This window comes from Triticum aestivum, chromosome 2D (genome assembly GCF_018294505.1).
Source record: "Triticum aestivum cultivar Chinese Spring chromosome 2D, IWGSC CS RefSeq v2.1, whole genome shotgun sequence".
In the NCBI taxonomy this organism is placed as follows: Eukaryota; Viridiplantae; Streptophyta; class Magnoliopsida; order Poales; family Poaceae; genus Triticum; species Triticum aestivum.
The window spans coordinates 599,233,804-599,251,798 of NC_057799.1; positions in this window are offsets into that span (position 1 = coordinate 599,233,804).

Below are 17,995 nucleotides of genomic sequence, written 5' to 3' on the forward strand. Positions count from 1 at the left end.
GCTCTAGCCCCGAATATGGGTCCACCACCTCATCAACCAAGACGCGAGCATAGCCCGCTGGAATCGGGGCGCAATGGAAGGTTGCTTCGGGGGTAATTGTAAAAGCAACGACGTCCGCCACCTTCATGGATATGTTCTTCATTTTGAAGTGTAGCTCACAGTTAGTGTTCTCTATGATGTCATCCACAGGGTATGTATCCAGCAGTGCGTCGCCTGGGGCGGAACCAACGCTGCTTCTCGGCATGGATGGGACGGTGCTATCCAATGCTGGATGATCATCCGCTTGCTTCTGCCGCTGCTGAGACCCCCTTTCCTGGCCAAGTGAGTCGATCTGCTGCTGCTGCTGCCGGAATTTGAGTGCCAAGTCCGCGTGCCTTGCTTCTAGGCCTTGAAGGCGTTCCGCGTCCTGCTTCCTCTGCTCCTCCTCCAGCTTCCTCTTCTTCTCCTCCTCCATCTTCTTTCTTGCACGGGTCCTGTAGTCGGCGTTCCATTCCGAAAAGCCCTCATACCAGGGAATAATGCCCTTGCCTCGTGTTCTTCCCAGGTGTTCAGGATTTCTCAAGGCGCGCGTAAGCTCGTCGTTCTCTCTGTTGGGCATGAACACCCCCTTTCGAGCAGCTTCTATTGCGTCAAGTAACTTTTGTTCTGCTCCTTTTAGACTCGCCTTCTTTGAAACGTCGCCTGTCTTCGGGTCCAATGCCCCCATGCGCATAGAACCAAGTTCTGCACCTGGGGGGCCATCTCCTAGTAACCAGAGTGACCCCTGCATCCTCCATCTCTTGCTCATACTTATCCCACTTAGGCATTGCCACCGTGTAGCCACCTGGACCCAGCCTATGGAACTGCGTCTTTTTTGCGACATTGGCCTTGTTTTTTCTCGACCGTTCCTTAGATAATTCTGATTCCTTGAATTTCACGAAAGCGGGCTAGTGTTCTCTTTGCTTCTCCAGTGTTCCCTTGAATTCTGGAGTCTTCCTTTCTGCAGCGAGGTAGTTGGCCCATACAGTTTTCTTGTGGGTGTTGAATGCAATTGCCATCTTCTTAAGAGCAGCGTCCTTGACTTTCTGCACATCTGCATCAGTGAAATAATCTGGTAGGGTGAAATGTTCCATCAGAGATTCCCAAAGCTTTTGTTTTGCTCTGTCATCGACCCAAGTAACATCTGGGCGTTTAGTTTTTGGCTCTTTCCATTCTTGAATGGAGATCGGGAGTTGGTCCTTCACAAGAACTCTGCACTGACGAACGAACTTGTTCGCAATATTCTTAGGCGTGAGGGGTTCGCCACTAGCTTTGATGGAATCGATGTTGTACTTTACACCCTCCTTCAACTTTTTGCCCGGGCCGCGCTTTGTCCTGCTGTCTGTAGAAGCAGATTTGCTCAATCCGGAGGGCTGAAAGAAGAAAGATCGATTTGTTAATATATCTTCAAATAAAAAAAACATGTGATGATCACTAGATGCCTGCTTATATAAATATACCTCGCCGGTAGTCTGTCGGGTGGTTGGTGCGACATATGCCAAAGGATGGCTTATCATTGTGGGTGCCAATAAGACATCGCCGGTGCCTGGAAACGGGATGAGGCGAAGACATGCACGCCGGCGGATCTTACCCAGGTTCGGGGCTCTCCGAGGAGATAACACCCCTAGTCCTGCTCTGCGGGGTCTCCGCATGATCACTAGATCGAGAATGGGTAGCTACAATCGCTCCTAGAACTGTGGGGATCAAGGGAGAAGAAGAACAAGGCTAGCTCTTGCTTCTCTCGATCTATGGTGTGTGTGTTCTATGCTTAGAAGCCAACCCTTTGCATGGGTGCTCCGGGGGATTTATATAGGCCTACCCCCCGGGGGTACAATGGTAATCCGGCTGGGCACTGGTCCCAGCCGTCAGTGTCTACGCTCGCCGGCTTCTCCGCCGGCTGTTGGGTCCCGCCGACTGGTGGGTCCCGCCGGCTGCCGGCTTCTTGGTCGACAGGCCGGCCCCACCGCCTAGGGTCTTGTCGGCGGCTGCTTACCGTAGCCTCGCCTCTGATGACGAGGGCTTTGTCGAGGTAAGCGTGGCTACAGTGGGCCGCCTCCGGGGCTCTCACTGTAGCCTTACCTCGTCTTGTGTCCTTAATGGGGCTCCTGCTTCGAGGAAGGGGGTTGCCGGCTTCTGGGGGCCGGCTTCACCCTTGGCCGACTGGGGGAGGCCGGGCCGCCTCCGCGCCTCTCTCTGGCGGAAGGGGCCCGGCGCCTGCGGGCCGTACAGGAGTCGGTCGTGGATGACGTCGAGGCTGGCATGGTTACAGTGCCGAGCCGCACAGGAGACGGTCATCCCGTACGGCCTCCTGTGGCCATGCCTGCCTCGGGCCTCGGGGGTAGTGGGCCGCACTGTGGCCACACCCCGTCTTGTCACCGTTATGTGGGTGTTGCTTTGGTGGTTGTGGTCTCGGCCGGCTTCTAGGAGTCGGCGTCCTTCTTGGCCGGCTTCTTGGAGTCGGCCACCCCGTAGTCGTCCTGGGGAGGGGTTTCTGAGGCTGGGTCGCCTTCCGGGAGTCGGCTCCAGAGGTAGCCGGCCGGGGAAGGCGGCCCAATGCTTGGAGTGCTTGGAGGCCTGAAGGCCTGATAATTTTTTCAGAAGAACCAGGGGCAGTCGGTTAGGCTACCCGTGGCCATTTACTCCGACAGTAGTCCCCGAAGCTGATTGGGCTTCGAGGTGGAGTAGGGGTTGAGAAGCTCGATCAGCTTCCCTTCTTAGCAAGCCGGTAGCTGGGAGCCGGCCTCGGTCAGGCGCGCCGCCTGAGTCGAAATCTTCCAGAGTCGGGGGGCGGGAGCCCGCTAGTGCGTGCATCGGGCCTGTCGGGTGGTTGGTGCGACATATGCCAAGGGATGGCTTATCATTGTGGGAGCCAATAAAACGTCGCCAGTGCCTGGAAACGGGATGAGGCGAAGACATGCACACCGGCAAATCATACCCAGGTTCGGGGCTCTCCGAGGAGATAACACCCCTAGTCCTGCTCTGCGGGGTCTCCGCATGATCACTAGATCGATAAAGGGTAGCTACAATCGCTCCTAGAGCTGTTTAAGTTCAAGGGAGAAGAAGAACAAGGCTAGCTCTTGCTTCTCTCTATCTATGGGGTGTGTGTTATGCTAAGAAGGCAACTCTATGCTCAGAGGCCAACTATGCTTAGGTGCGAACCCTTTGCATGGGTGCTCCGGGGGGTTTATATAGGCCTACCCCCCGGGGGTACAATGGTAATCCGGCTGGGCTCTGGCCCCAGCCGTCAGTGTCTACGCTCGCCGGCTTCTCCGCCGGCTGCTGGGTCCCGCTGGCTGGTGGGTCCCGCCGGCTGCCGGCTACTCGGTTGACATGCCGGCCCCACCGCATAGGGTCTTGTCGGCGGCTGCTTACTGTAGCCTCGCCTGTGATGACGAGGGCTTTGTCGAGGTAAGCGTGGCTACAGTGGGCCGCCTCGGGGGCTATCACTATAGCCTTACCTCGTCCTGTCTCCTTAATGGGGCTCCTGCTTCGAGGAAGGGAGTAGCCGGCTCCTGGAGGCCGGCTACGCTCTTGGCCGACTGGGAAAGGCCGGGCCGCCTTCACGCCTCTCTCTGGCCGAAGGGGCCCGCCGCCCGCGGGCCGTACGGGAGTCGGTCGTGGGTGACGTGGAGGCCAACATGGCTACAGTGCCGAGCCGCACGGGAGACATCCGTCCCGTACGGCCTCCTGTAGCCACGCCCGCCTCGGGCTTCGGGGGTAGTGGGCCGTACTGTGGCCACACCCCGTCACGTCGCCGTTACGTGGGAGTGGTTTGGAGTGGTTGTGGCCTTGGCCGGCTCCTAGGAGTCGGCGTCCTTCTTGGCCGGCTTCTTGGAATCGGCCACCCCGTAGTCGTCCTGGGGAGGAGTTGGTGAGGCTGGGTCGCCTTCCGGGAGTCGGCTTTAGTGGTAGCCGGCCAGGGAAGGCGGCCCGACACTCGGAGTGCTTGGAGGCCCGAAGGCCTGATAATTTTTTCAGAAGAACCAGGGGCAGTCGGTTAGGCTACCCATGGCCATTTACTCCGACAGTAGTCCCCGAAGCTGATTGGGCTTCGAGGTGGAGTGGGGTTTGAGAAGCTCGATCAGCTTCCTATCGTGACAAGCCGGCAGCTGGGAGCCGGCCTTGGTCAGGCGCGTCGCCTGAGTCAAAATCTTCTGGAGTCAGAGGGCGGGAACCCGCTGGCACGTGCACCGGGCCGCGGGCCGGCCACGGGCCGTCGGCGAGCCACGTGTCCGGAAAGCCTGCCAGCCCACGCGCGTGACGGGACGTCGCCGCAGGGAGGGGGCCCGCCACGTCCGCGCCCGGCCCAGGCGCGGATCCTTTGTATCCCGAAACCGCTCGCACGTTCCGTGCGGCAGTTTTGGCTCGCATTTACGCGCAATAATCGCGAGACGTGGGGGGAGTGGGCGCAGTTAATCCCACGTCTCCCCCCCACGTCCGGCCTCTTCGGCCTCGTGAAGCTATAAGTAGGGGGAGGTGGAGGGCGGCAGGCCCTTGCACGCTCCTCCTACTTCCACCGTCTTCTTCGCTCGCCCGTTCTCGCGACAGCGCCTCGCCGCCGCGCTCTTCCACCGCGCGCTCCTCCGCCGCCGTGCTAGCTCTCGCCATGCCTCCCCACGTAGAGCAGCTTGGCGGCGATTGGGACGGCTCCATCGTCCATAATGACCACGTCGACTTCCTCCGCGACACACGGCGGCTGCCCACCGCGGACAAAGTGGAGGTCCGCCTCGCGCCGGCGAAGGAAATCAGGCCGGCGCCGCGGGAGGGCGAGCGGGTGGTCTTCCGCTCGCACTTCCTGCGCGGCTCCGGCCTGCCAGTGAGCGCCTTCTTCCGCTCCTGGCTTGAATTTTATCAGCTCCAGCCGCACCATCTCACCCCCAACGCGGTGGTGCTGCTGTCTGCCTTCGTCACCCTGTGCGAGGGCTATCTCGGCGTCCTCCCCACCCTTGAGCTCTGGGGGGAGCTCTTCCAGTCGAAGCTAGGCACGCGCAGCAAGGGCGTGCCGGCTCATACTGGCGCCTTCATCGCGTTGCGGAGATCGGGCGCCGACAATCCCTTCCCCGTCATCACGCTAATCCAATTGGTGAAGAAGTGGCAGAAGTCATACTTCTACGTGCGGAACATCGCTCCGCGGGGCTACTACATCAACCTGCCAGCTTACGTAGCCGACCCACCGGCGGGCAGGCTGCCCCAGTGGTCCTTCCGGGCTGTGACGCTGTCGCAGGCAGGAAACGCCGCCATCGCCCGACTGCGGGTGATGGTCCAGTCGGAGGGCCTGACGGGGCCCGACCTCCTGGCCGCGTTCGTCACGCGCCGGGTTCTTCCGCTCCAAAGTCGGCCTCATCTGATCTGTCAGATGAGCGGCCAGCTCGATCCGAGCCGAATGTGCACCAAGGAGATGCCGCGCCACGAGGTCGCCTACATGGTGAACTACCTCGCAAACTGCCAACTCTCTGAAGAGTGGCAATTCGGCAAGGAGCCATATAGCCGTTCCAACCCTCCGCCTACGGTACGCTCCCCTTGTCTCTTTCTCTCTCTCTCTCTCAGCCTTGTTGCCGAGTATCTCTTGGCCGACTCTGACTTAGTCGGCTTGTTCTTCGACAGAGCCCTCTGCTTCGGCCGGCTAGCGGGTCAGACGCGGAGCGTCGCTTCGTCCCCGACCGGACCGAACACGACCTGGAGGACCCCGACCTGGGGGCGGTCCATATGGACGACGCCGTCGAGCCGGCCGGTGGCCAAGCCGGTGGTGAAGCAGGCGGCTCCGGGTTCTCTGCTACCTTCGACGACTGGCCGGACGAGGATGAAGCCGAAGCCGTCCCGCGCCGCCAGCCGGCATCCGGACGCGGCGCGGGCTCCTCCGGCGCGCAGCCTGCTCGGGGTGGAGGCCAGAAGCGCCGCGCCGCCCAGGGCTTGTTCGGCAGCCGAACGAAGAAGCCCAGGGGCAGGGCGGCAGCCACCAGGCGGGAAGAGGCGGCCGCGAAGGCGGCTCGCTTCCGCAAAGTGGTGAAGCAGCCGCAGACCGTGTCGGCATAAGTTCTCTTTCTCTGTGGACTCTCTTTCTTTCTTTTCTTTGGTGGTTCTTGAACCTGTCTTCTTCTTCAACGATCAGGGCTCCGCTGTCACTTGAGCGGGCGGCTGCCGGCTCCGTCGTCGAGTCGCCAAGGGGCTCTGGGAGCACCACCCGCCACGTGGACCCCCGCGCCGACCTCCAGGAGGCGACGGAAAGGAATGCGCAGGAGGCGCGGGAGGAGCAGGAGGCACGGGAGGCGGAGGCGCGGAGGGCAGCCGCCGCCCAGGCGGCTCAGGAGGAGGAGGCGGCGAAGGCACTCGCCGAGGCCGCAGCCAGGGCCCAGGCATAGGCTGAGGCCGCAGCGGCGGCAGGGGAGGTTTTGATGGTCACCCCCCTGCGCACCATGGCGCCTGGGGACACGGAGCCCTCGCCAGGGGGAGCCAGCAGCGACCAGCCAGGGCTGGGGGGAAGCGGCGACGACGTCATCATCTTGGAGAAGGCGCCGGAACCGACCCCTCCGACTAGGGCGGCCCAAGGCGGCCAGCCTGAGCCTGCGCCCGCACAGTCGGCGGAGGGCGAGCCGGCTGCGAGGGCTGAGGTGGCGGTCCGGATTCCGCCAAGCCGGCGTGCGGGGAAGGCCGTGTCGGAGCCGCAGAAGGCTGCGTCGGAGCCACAGCCGGCCGTGGGCTCCAGCTCGTCGGCCCAAGATGCGGAGGCGGCCAGCGCTACCTCGGGGTGGACACCAGGCGGAGGGACGGCCGTGGTGAACGTGGCTGCGCAAGACGTCCGGACCCGGCTCCAAGGCCAAGCTGCGGCGCTGAGGCAGTTCACCGACGAGTTCCTCGCAACGCGAGCGGCCATCCGGGTTAGTATTCCCATCTTGTTCTTTCTTGATCTTGATTTCTCTTCTTGATCTTGATTTCTTCCGTGGGGGCGCGTCAGCGCACCCACTGGGTGTAGTCCCCGAGTTCCAAGTCGGCTGCTGAGCAGGCGGCTTGGAACTTCTTGGAGGATTTGTATTTGCTGTTTTTGTTCTTACTTTGGTCTTCTGTCCATCTTGCAGGACTACCACAACCTTCGAGCAGCCGCCTTCAACTCCCAGGCTCGGGAGCTGACTCAGAAGACTGCCGACCTTACTGAGAGCCGAGGTACGTGGCTTGATCTTTATCTCATGTGGGGGCACGTCAGCGCACCCACTGGGTGTAGTCCCTGAGATTCGGGCCGACTGCTGAGCAGTCGGCTCGGATCTTCCTTGACGATTTCTTATTGTTCTTCTTCTTCTGCCGTCTCTGCAGCGGCCAACGCCAGTCTGAGGGCACAGCTGGGGGAGTCCCAGACTGCTCTTCATGCCAAGGACGCCGAGCTCGCCGCCTTGGTGCAGGAGTGCGACCGCCTGGTCAAGAAGCTAGCCGACCAGGAGGAAAGCCACAAGGCGGCACTGAAGGCGGCGCAGGACCGCGAGGCCACTCTCCAGGCCGAGTTCGAGACGAAGGCGGCCGGCTGGGCAGAGGCCAGGCAGACTCTGGTCTCCGGCTATGGCCAGATCGAGGATCTGGTTGACGGTAAGCCGTCTACCTCTCCGTCCTTTCTTGCCGTCTGCCACTTTGGCTTGCTTTCTGTTGGTGTTCTTTTCTTCCTTTCTTCTCGCACAGAGTATTTCCCTGGCTATTCAACTGCCGCCAACCAAGCCATCGAGGCCCGTCGCCAAGCGAAGAGGCAAGCTGGCTTTGAGATCTCGCCAACCGCCGGCCGCTCGCTGGAGGAGCAGCTCCTGGCGATCTAGGCTCGCATCCAGCCGGCTCACCGGCTGCTCCGCCGGCTTCAGCATGCCGGGGCGCAGGTCTTGGCCGCCCTCTGGCCCGGCCAAGCGGTCCCTCGCACCCCCAGTCGGACCGCCGACTGGCTGGAGGTGGCAGTCGGCCGCTTCGAGGCTTGGAAGGCCTCGGTGGCTCGCTCCGGCGCCAGGCGGGCGCTGGAGTTCGTCAAGGCCTGGTATCCCGGCCTGAACCTGGAGCAGCTGGCTACCTAGCGGCAGCAAGCCGACACGGAGCTGGAGCCGGCGCGGCCGGCCATCATTCGGCGGGCTTCGGCGATCTCCGACTACACCGACACCGGTGTCTTCGCCCCCGAGGTGGACGACAATGGAGTCGCCCAGCCGGAAGATTGGTTCAGGCTAGACCCGGCGTACGGCGAAGACTCGGCGGAGGAGATCGACTCCAGCGACGAGGGTGAAAAGGAGGAGGAGGAAGGTGAAGACGACGAGCCGGCTGGTGGAGCAGCCGGCTAGCCTCAGCCTGACCGCGCCTCCAGCACCACGTCGCGCGCGAGTGCGTCGCCTGCCGCAGGTGGTAGCCAAGCCGAGACCCGCTAGGCAGCCACTCCTTCAGTCGGGGAGGCCGCCTTCACCGACCAGCTCGGCCTCCATGTCGCGCCCTTAGTCCTTCATTTTTTGCTTTTCCTGTCTTGTTACTTTTGAACAATGTTTGGTTAAGTCTGCGCAATTCCACCCACTGGGTGTATTCAAACTTATGTCTGTTGCTGCCTATTGGGGGCTTTATGTATATATAACTTATGCATTTGGTCTTTCCTTGTACTTTTGCTTTTTGTCCTTCTGCTTTTTCCTTTGCCGTCCTCCCTTGGTTGCCGCCTCCCCAGTCAAACAGTTGCTCTGCAATCTGTAGCCGGGGGAGTGCCTGGCCGATTGGGGAGGGGGAAGTACTTTAGCTCTGCTGGACTAAAGCTAAGTTTTTTAGGAAGCCGGCCAGCCGGCTGCTCTGGTAGCCGGCAGGCATCTTTGCAGGCCGTCTCTTTGCTATATAGGTTTGTTGTTCCTTAGCCGTTTTTCGTGTGGGCGTCCTTTCTGTCTTGCCTCTTGCTAGTCGGGCAGTCAGTTCTTTGAGCTGCGACTTGCAACAAGAGGGGACTCGGGAGCCGGCGCACTACTTTTCTGACTTTAGGAAGAACTTTCAATATAGCTCAAGGCGGCCAGTCCCCGGGCCGACTAGTCGAACCCGGTGCCGGACAAGAATTGAAAATGTAATAATACATTCATGGATATGACACTTGTCATTCATAGATAAATAAAAGGCAGTCCCCGAGTACTGTTCGGGGGGCCTGTTGGTTTGTACTTAATACAAAAGGGGAGCGTGATACATACTGCTTTTCAGCTGTAAAATCGTCTTAGGAGGTTTGCGTTCCATGGTCGCTCCGACTCCTTGCCGGAGTCGTCTCTCTTGCGTGCTCTTGGTTTTTGCGCGTCGATCAAGTAGTAGGAGTTGTTGCCGAGTGCCTTGCTAATGACGAAGGGGCCTTCCCAAGGGGCCGAGAGCTTGTGCTAGCCAGCTGTTCGCTGGATCAGCCGGACCACAAGGTCGCCCTCTTGGAAGGATCTTGGCTTGACCTTGCGGTTGTAGTAGCGGCGCAGCCCTTGCTGGTAGATGGCAGACCGGCTGAGGGCTAACAGCCGGCCTTCTTCCAGTAGGTCAACGCCGTCTTCTCTTGCTTCTTTGGCTTCCTCCTCCGTGTACATGGTGATCCGAGGCGAGTCGAACTCGATGCCTGTGGGGATGACAGCCTCGGCACCGTACACGAGGAAGAATGGAGTGAAGCCGGTTGACTTGTTGGGTGTAGTGCGCAGACTCCAGAGGACAGCCGGCAGCTCTTCGAGCCAGCAGCCGGCCGATCGCTCCAGTGGTACAACCAGTCGGGGCTTGATGCCGGAGAGGATGAGTCCATTTGCTCACTCGACCTGGCCGTTTGACTGCGGGTGGGCAACGGACGCTAAGTCCAGTCGGATGCCCTGCGTCGCGCAGTAACGTGCCAGTGCTCCTTTGGCGAAGTTCGTGCCGTTGTCGGTGATGATGCTGCGCGGCACGCCGTACCGAGTAGTGATGTCGGTAATGAATGTTACGGCAGTCGGCCCATTGAGCTTCTTGATTGGCTTTGCTTCAATCCACTTTGTGAACTTGTCGACAGCAACAAGTAGATGTGTCAGGCCACCGCGGGCTGTCTTGAAGGGGCCCACCATGTCCAGTCCCCAGACGGCAAAAGGCCAGGTGAGGGGAATGGTCTTGAGGGCAGAAGCCAGCAGGTGTTGCTTGGAACTAAAAATTTGACATCCTCTGCAGCTCTTGACTATTTCTTTAGCATCCTCCAAGGCAGTCGGCCAGAAGAAACCGTGGCGGAAAGCCTTGGCCACGAGGGATCTTGAGGCTGCGTGATGGCCGCATTCGCCTTGGTGGATGTCTTTGAGGATTGCCACTCCTTTTTCTGGCTCGACACAACGCTGGAAGACTCCAGTGACGCTGCGCTTCACGAGCTCTCTGTTGATTATTGTGTATGCTGCGGCTCGTCGTTGCACTAGTCTTGCTGAGATCTCGTCAACCGGCAGCTCTCTGCTGACTAGGAACTTGAGGATGGGCTGGGCCCATGAGGGAGCTGATACTTCTTCTTCTGTTAATGTGGCCACCATGACTCCGGTGGGTGGGTTGGGTGTTGCATTGGAGTCGGCCACCGCTTCTTGTGTCGTTGCAGTCCCCGGGCCGACTGCTGCAGTCCCCGGGCCGGGTTCTGAAGTCCCCGTGCCGGGTGCAACTACGGCAGTCCCCGAGCCAGTCGTCGAGGTCCCCGTGCCGCCTGCGGGATTTCTCGAGTCGGATCCGACTGTTTCTGGCGCAGGCGGTACGAAGATGGAATCCGACTCTGGAGATGGCTTGATGGACGGCTTGAGGAGGCGCTGGAGGGAGACGCCAGTCGGTATGGCTTGTCAGGTGGAGCCGATCCGTGCTAGGGCATCTGCTTGGTCGTTGTCGGCCCTTGGCACGTGAAGGAACTCGCACCCTTCGAAGTATCCGCTTATCTGTTGGACGAGGAAACGGTAGCTTGCCATGTTCGCGTCCTTGGCATCCCAGTCGCCAGATGATTGCTGGACCACCAAGTCTGAGTCGCCGTAGCACAGGATCCGGCGTATGCCGAGTTCTTTGGCTAGCCGGAGCCCGTGTACGAGCGCCTCGTACTCGGCGACGTTGTTGGAGGCGGCGAAGTGGATCTGCAGCGTGTACTTGAGCTTGTCGCCTTTGGGAGAGGTGAGGACGATGCCGGCTCCCAAGCCGGTGCGCATCTTGGACCCGTCAAAGTGCATCCGCCAATGGGTAGAGTCAGGAGCCGGCGGTAAGTACTGGGTCTCGGCCCAGTCGACGAGGAAGTCGGCCAATGCTTGCGACTTGATGGCGGTGCGGGGTTGATAGAAGATCGTGTAGGGCGCCAAGGCAATGGCCCATTTGGCCACCCGGCCGGATGCATCCCGACTGCCTATGATCTCGGCGAGCGGGGCAGTGCACACGACCGTGATGGGGTGCTCTTGGAAGTAGGGCTTCAGTTTCTTGGCAGCGAAGTACACCCCATAGCACATCTTTTGGTAGTGCGGGTAGTTTTGCTTTGAGCTGGACAGCACTTCGCTGAGATAGTACACTGGCCTATGGACTAGCTGGGCTCGGCCTTCCTTCGGGCGCTGGACCACAACAACAGTGCTGACGACTCGGCTAGTCGCGGCGATGTAGAGGAGCATGGGCTCCTTCTCAGTCGGCGCAGCCAGGACAGGCGGAGTGGTCAGCATTTTCTTCAACTCATGGAAGGCTTGGTCGGCTTGATCATTCCACTCGAAGTGAGTGGACTTCTTCATGAGTTGGTACAAGGGGAGAGCCTTTTCTCCTAGTCGGCTGATAAAACGATTCAGGGAGGCTAAGCAGCCAGTGAACTTCTGCACATCTCGCAGCTTGGTGGGAATCTCCATCCTCTCGATGGCCTTGATCTTGACGGGGTTGCACTCGATGCCGCATTCGGAGACCAGGAAGCCTAGCAGCTGACCGGCTGGCACTCCGAACACGCACTTCTCGGGGTTGAGCTTAATCTGGAATCGGCGCAAGTTGGCGAATGTTTCTTTCAGGTCTTCCAGCAAGGTATCGCGCTTCTCTGCCTTCACCACAATGTCGTCTACGTAGACGTGGGCATTTCTGCCGAGTTGTTTCAAGAGACATTTCTGCATGCAACGCTGAAAAGTAGCACCGGCATTTCTCAAGCCGAATGTCATAGTCAGGTAGCAGAAAGCTCCAAAGGGTGTGATGAAGGCAGTCTTCAGGCGGTCAGCTGGGTCCAACTTGATCTGATGGTACCCTGAGTACGCATCCAAAAAACTTAACAGCTCGCATCCGGCCGTGGAGTCTATCACTTGGTCAATCCGCGGCAGAGCGAACGGATCCTTTGGGCAGGCCTTGTTCAGACTAGTGTAGTCTATACACATACGCCACTTGTTATTCTTCTTCAGAACCAAAACGGGGTTGGCAAGCCATTCGGGAAAGAACACTTCCATGATAAAGCCGGCGGCAAGGAGCCGGGCTATCTCTTCTCCCACAATTCTTCGCTTCTCTTCTGACAGTCGGCGGAGGGGTTGCTTGACCGGCTTCGCGTCAGCTCGGACATGTAATTTGTGCTCGGCGATATCCTTCGGGACACCCGGCATGTCCTTTGGGGACCATGCAAAGATGTCTCGATTCTCACGGAGGAAGTCGACGAGCTCGCCTTCCTATTTACTGTCCAAGTTCGCCCCAATCACAGCGAACCTCTCCGGGTTCTCCGGGTCTAGAGGTATCTTCTTCGTCTCTTTTGCAGGCTGGAAGGAGCCCTACGCATCACAATCCTTGGGGTTGGGGGACAAGGCCGGCTGTTTGCCGGCCATGGCCACAACCCGTTCCAACATCTTCTTCTCTTCTGCCACCACGAGGGACTCGGCCAGCCGGCTACTGGCCATGGCACACTCGATGGACTTCTTGTAGTCGCCGGCTACCGTGATGATCCCCTTCGAGCTCGGCATCTTCATCTTCAGGTAGGCGTAGTGGGGCACAACCATGAACTTGGCCAGAGCAGGTCGGCCAAGCAGTGCATGATAGGGGCTCTCCAAATCCACTACCTCGAACCAGATTGCTTCCCGGCGAAAATGATCTTTGTCTCCGAAGAGAACATCCATTTTGATCTTGCCGATTGGAGAGCAAGACAGGCCGGGTACGATACCATGGAAGACGGTGCGGCTCGGCATGAGCTGCTTCGCTTTGATGTTCAGCTTCTCCATGGTATCGCGGTACAGTATGTTGATACTGCTTCCGCCGTCTATCAGGACGCGGGAAAATCTGGCAGCTCGCCTCTCCGTCGCGAGGGTGACGTCCAAGACCATCGCGTAGGAGCCAGGCGAAGGCATCACCTCTGGGTGGTCGGCCTGGCTCCAGCTGATTGGCTTTTCTGACCAGTGCATGAACTCGGGGGCGCTGGTGGCAACTGCATTCACTTCTTGGTGCTGTCGGCGTCGGCTGCGCTTGTCGTCGGCTTGACTAGTGAAGACGACGTAGGCGGCGTGCTCTTCGGGAAATTCGTCTTGGATGGCGCCGACTGCTGGCCGAGCCGCCGGCTGCTGAGGGGCTGGAGGCGGCGGGCCGGGAGGCGGAGGTGGCAACATCCCCTCGCCCTTGGTGATGCGGGTGAGCCAGTGGCATTTCCGGGTTGTGTGGTTGGACGGCTTCGCGCCGCTGTGGAATTTGCAGGGGGCATCGAGAGCTTGCTCGTAGGAGAAAGACGGCTGCCAAGCCGGCCTTCCACCCTTCTTCTTGGGAGCGGGCCGCTCTTCGGGCTGCTCGTCTTCAACTGTGGCCACCTGCCGACTGGAGGAAGTCGGCATGGGGGCCTTGCGCTTGTGGTCGTTCTGGTAGGGGCGCCGATTAGGGTCGCCAGCCGGCGCCTTGGGAGCCGGAGCAATCACCTTCCCAGAGGCGTCTACTCTCAGCTCGGTCTTCATCGAGGAGTCGGCCGTGGCATATTTGTCCGCGATGACCAGCAACTCATCGAGGGTAGCCGGCTCGTCGCAGAGGAGTTGGTGCTTGAGGAGGGTGCCCTCTCGGCACCCGGCGGTGAAGTACTCGATGGCCTGGACCTCGTGCACCCCCTCGCAGGAGTTGCGGAGCTCGGCCCATCGCGTGAGGTAGTCGCGGGCCGACTCGTTGGGCCCTTGGACGCAGAGGGAGAGCTGGCAAGGCTTGGGAGGCCGCTTGTAGGTGCTGGTGAAGTTGCGAACGAAGACTTCGGTGAAGTCCAGCCAACTGTTGATGCTGTAGGGCTTGAGGCTGTTGAGCCATGTGCGCGCAGTGCCCTGCAGCATGAGGGGGACGTACTTCACGGCGACGCGCCGATTGCCGTTGGCTATGCTGACGGCCGTGGAGTAGTCGATGAGCCAATCTTCCGGCTTCACCGAGCCGTTGTACTTGGGCGTGTCTCTGGGGAGCGAGAACCCTTTGGGGAAGGGCTCGTCGCGGATGCGGGGGCCAAAGCATGGCGGGCCGACATCATCTTCTTCTTCTAACGCCAAGGATCGAGCAAGGCGGTCGATCCTGTGGCGGGCGTCGTTCTTGCCGACTCCTTCTCGGCGGCCGAGTCGGTCGCCAAGAGTCGGGTGCGTGATAGGTGGCGGAGTGAGGCGTCTTTCTCTTCGAGGCGGGGGAGGAGGCAGATTTCCTTGGTGTTCAACCGCTCGAGGGCGGCCTTCCGCGTCGCGCTCGATGGTAATGTGAGTCCGGCTGCGGCTGGCAGCCGGCTCCTTGTCTTTCTTCTGGTGCGCGCCGCTCGCAGTCGGCGAGCGGGACATCGCGGCGTGCTCCCGGCGCGGGGGATGACTATCAGCACGAGCGCCGGCTTCGTGCCGTTCTGCAGCCGCGTCGAGCAGCTGCTGGATCCGTCTCGTCATGTAGGGGAGCTCATCGGCTCCCAGCCCATTGAGCTCTTCTGCGGCCGCCTGAGCGGCTCGCAGATTCTCGAGCGGGGTGGCGTAGACGGGGCGATCTGCCCCCAGCATGCTGGCGACGGCCGCGCCGCGCTTCTGGACGAAGCCGGCTCGGCTCGGGCCGCTAGGCGGCGGCGTACCAAAGGCGGCGCGGTCGACTTCGCGCTGGTGGGCCTCGGTGAGGCGTCTCATGGAGGCTATCTTCTGGCCCTCCGTGATGAGGGCAAGGCGGCGTGCCTCCAGGGTCTCGGCGTCGGCGTCGGCCGGGATGGGGACGGAGAGGTCGTGCATTGCCGCTTGCAGGGCGTCATGGGCATTCTCGCCCGAGTTGGCGACGTGGCTGATGACCAGCACTTCGGTGACAGCGCTGCTGCCGCTGTCAGCTCGAGGGAGGGGGTCATCGAAGACCACCACGTCGGAGGGGTAGGCGTCAAGCGATGCCGTGTCGGAGTCGATGAGCATCGGGTCGGTGGAGCCGACCGACTCCATGTCTGCAGCAGGCTCGCTGGAGACGTGAAGCTGGTCGAGGAGGCTGACGAGGTGGTTCTCGGGGTAGTCGGTGCCTGCGTCGGACGCAGGCTCGTCGGAGATGCGAGTCTCGCCGAGCAGATCGGCGAGGCGGCTCGCTGCGCAGGCGTCGTCGACGCCTTGCAGCGCGTCGAGGCAAGCGCCATCGGGCGCAGTAGGCTGGCTACGCTCGCGGGGGAGGAAGAGGGTTCCCGTCCAGAACAGGTCTCCGGACGACGGTGCACCTGGCCCCACGGTGGGCGCCAAATGTCGGGTGGTTGGTGCGACATATGCCAAAGGATGGCTTATCATAGTGGGTGCCAATAAGACATCGCCGGTGCCTGGAAACGGGATGAGGCGAAGACATGCACGCCGGCGGATCTTACCCAGGTTCGGGGCTCTCCGAGGAGATAACACCCCTAGTCCTGCTCTGCGGGGTCTCCGCATGATCACTAGATCGAGAATGGGTAGCTACAATCGCTCCTAGAACTGTGGGGATCAAGGGAGAAGAAGAACAAGGCTAGCTCTTGCTTCTCTCGATCTATGGTGTGTGTGTTCTATGCTTAGAAGCCAACCCTTTGCATGGGTGCTCCGGGGGGTTTATATAGGCCTACCCCCCGGGGGTACGATGGTAATCCGGCTGGGCACTGGTCCCAGCCGTCAGTGTCTACGCTCGCCGGCTTCTCCGCCGGCTGTTGGGTCCCGCCGACTGGTGGGTCCCGTCGGCTGCCGGCTTCTTGGTCGACAGGCCGGCCCCACCGCCTAGGGTCTTGTCGGCGGCTGCTTACTGTAGCCTCGCCTCTGATGACGAGGGCTTTGTCGAGGTAAGCGTGGCTACAGTGGGCCGCCTCGGGGGCTCTTACTGTAGCCTTACCTCGTCTTGTCTCCTTAATGGGGCTCCTGCTTCGAGGAAGGGGGTTGCCGGCTTCTGGGGGCCGGCTTCACCCTTGGCCGACTGGGGGAGGCCGGGCCGCCTCCGCACCTCTCTCTGGCGGAAGGGGCCCGGCGCCTGCGGGCCGTACAGGAGTCGGTCGTGGATGACGTCGAGGCTGGCATGGCTACAGTGCCGAGCCGCACAGGAGACGGTCATCCCGTACGGCCTCCTGTGGCCATGCCTGCCTCGGGCCTCGGGGGTAGTGGGCCGCACTGTGGCCACACCCCGTCTTGTCACCATAATGTGGGTGCTGCTTTGGTGGTTGTGGTCTCGGCCGGCTTCTAGGAGTCGACGTCCTTCTTGGCCGGCTTCTTGGAGTCGGCCACCCCGTAGTCGTCCTGGGGAGGGGTTGCTGAGGCTGGGTCGCCTTCCGGGAGTCGGCTCCAGAGGTAGCCGGCCGGGGAAGGCGGCCCAATGCTTGGAGTGCTTGGAGGCCCGAAGGCCTGATAATTTTTTCAGAAGAACCAGGGGCAGTCGGTTAGGCTACCCGTGGCCATTTACTCTGACATAGTCTTTGTTATTTCAAGATTAACATTGTATTCGTCATCATAATCATTGTCTGCGTCATCATAATCATAATCATAGTTCATGACTTATCAGCTCGGTCTCGAGATCGAATATCTTATCATCACCCTCCCCGGTATTGTTCAGATATTGGGAGCCGTCATTTGCTTCATTCAGATCATCTGGCCTGTTAGGGCTGCGTATGATCTCGAACAGGGCCTCTTCTCCCTCTCTGCCGGTATTGTCCGCCATATTTTTTATTTAACTAATACAGAAGAAATATAAAACAATTTAGTATTCAAATTACAATGCATGGATGCAATCAATAAGGAAAAACTGAATCATATAGTACATAATATGCATCGTCTCGAATAATATATAATCTCGAATACATCGTCTCGAATAATATATAATCTCGAATACATCACTGGCTAGGTAGCTAATAAAGATCAAATACTATAGAAGAATCTAGGCCACTCGCGGTTCCTGGGGCGCGGGCAGTGGACACCCAAAGACAAGGAACCATCACAGGATCATATCTCCGGTCATCTGCCCAAAGAACCTGCCAGGTATTGGAGAACCTGACGTCCATAGCAGCCATGTAGCGATGGACGTGCTCGTCCTCCTCCCTGACACGACGACGCACCACCTCCGGCGGGGCCGGCTCCCTCTGCACCGAATGTGGCCCACGCGAATGCCACCAAAGGAGATCAGGGTCGACGACGGGACCCGAGGCCGGGTTCCTCACCAAGCGGCGCGCCCCTCCAGGTAGCACGTCCCAGTGCCAGCCCGGCGGAGCCCAATCCCGGACATGGGTCAGCCGGACGTCGTCGCGAACCGGTCGACGGCGAGGATGCGGGCCGGGCATCGTCGAGAACAAATACTATATGCCCGCAAAAAGTAACATTTTTTAAATTATTGGATTGTGATAACTAAAATTCTATATGCAAATTCTAACAATTTGACATTAATCTAATTCATCTAACTAAAACTAATTCTAAAATTTCTAACATTTCTATATATATAACTAACATTTCTATAACTAAAAGACAAAAAAATTGCTAACATGACCCTCAAAAAAAATTGCTAACATTTCTATAACTTAAAAATAGAAAAATTTATAACATTTCTATATAACTAACATTTCTATAACATTTCTAATATTTCTATAACTAAAAAACAGAAAAATTTCTAACATTTCTAT